The sequence below is a fragment of the Amphimedon queenslandica genome, unplaced genomic scaffold (genome assembly GCF_000090795.2).
Source record: "Amphimedon queenslandica unplaced genomic scaffold, v1.1 AMPQUscaffold_12895, whole genome shotgun sequence".
NCBI lineage: Eukaryota > Metazoa > Porifera > Demospongiae > Haplosclerida > Niphatidae > Amphimedon > Amphimedon queenslandica.
The window spans coordinates 26,339-27,582 of NW_003546869.1; the positions used below are offsets into that span (position 1 = coordinate 26,339).

The following is a 1,244-nucleotide window of genomic DNA, read 5'->3' on the forward strand; positions in this document are numbered from 1 at the left end:
TTTCTATTACTTTTTTATAAACTTGCTTTAGCATCCTACTCAATCTTGTTTTTTAAAAATTTTTTATGTTCTTGTTTGAGTTGATTTTTTTATAATTATTTGTAATATTTCCTCAGATGGTGTCTATTGCCATTGTGGTGAATAGTTAATTCTATATTGATCAATGTTTAGTGAAAGCTGCTATATTGGCTGTGCTACCCATCTATGTCCCCCTAAACTCTATCATTTCCAATTTTTAATTTTATTTGTTTGATTTCATTTGCTGTCATAGTTAATAGTCATTTTCAATTATTTATTTATTTATGTATTGTTTATCACAATCTATTCATTTACTGTTGATTATCTATTACCTATTTATCACTATTTATTCATTTATTGTTGATTATTAATTCTTATATATATTTTAACTATTCATTCATTTATTTCTTTTATTTTCTGATTTTTTGGGTGCCAGCAGTTCTTGCTGGTAGCCCTTCTGTTCAGGATGCTTCCTCTGCTCTCTCTCTGCTGATGTTAATAAACTACTTACTCTATTATGTTTAACGCATTTTGTAAAATTATAATTAAATTAAATAGCAGTCTGATGCGAGTCCTTGTTCAAGAAGCAGTGTCAGTATCCCATCTTCCTTGCAATCCTGTCCTGTGTTGCTCCTGTTGTCAAGTTCATGCATGTCCATATCTATGCTTTTGCTTAACATAATTATTGTTTGAAATTTTTTAATACAATTTATTAATAATTTATTTTAATAAAAAAATGATAAATACCTTGTCTTAGCTAGAACTGGAAGCCTAGAACCTCCACTCAGTATTGCAGTTGACCCAAGCATAGCTAGATAAAAAAATTGCTTGCTTTTCCCAGTTCTGGGATCTGAGCATGCGCGACCACACCCAAAATTGAAGCACATGTTTCTTTAATTAACAAAATGGTGGCATGCAGCTAAGATGGTACAATCCAGCAATCATAGTATCACTTCTTCCTTTCTTGGATAATGATCTGATGGGACATGGACCTGCGCATAGACTGTTGGAGTTGAATGGTGTAAGAATTATCATTGTAGCACCAGCCAATATTGAAATACACACCGACAATTGGATTGACAGGAGAAATGATGACTAAGATGAAAAAAGGTGGCTGAACAAAACAGCCGTTTTGCCGATTTTTTACTCTCCTCTTAGAAAAGGTTTAGAGCCATGCTAGTGGTACCACTGGAGTCCTCTGGTCAAGATGAGGTCCTCTAAGACGT

General features: G+C 33.0%; 1 long non-coding RNA gene across 1 annotated transcript; it reads right to left on the reverse strand.

The window, feature by feature from the left end:
* Nucleotides 1-439: 439 nt before the first annotated feature.
* Nucleotides 440-865, reverse strand: LOC109586339 (uncharacterized). Its single transcript, XR_002186954.1, has 2 exons — nucleotides 766-865; nucleotides 440-690 (listed from the first exon to the last, which is right to left on the reverse strand). It is a non-coding gene; the product is annotated as an uncharacterized LOC109586339 (long non-coding RNA).
* Nucleotides 866-1,244: the final 379 nt, after the last annotated feature.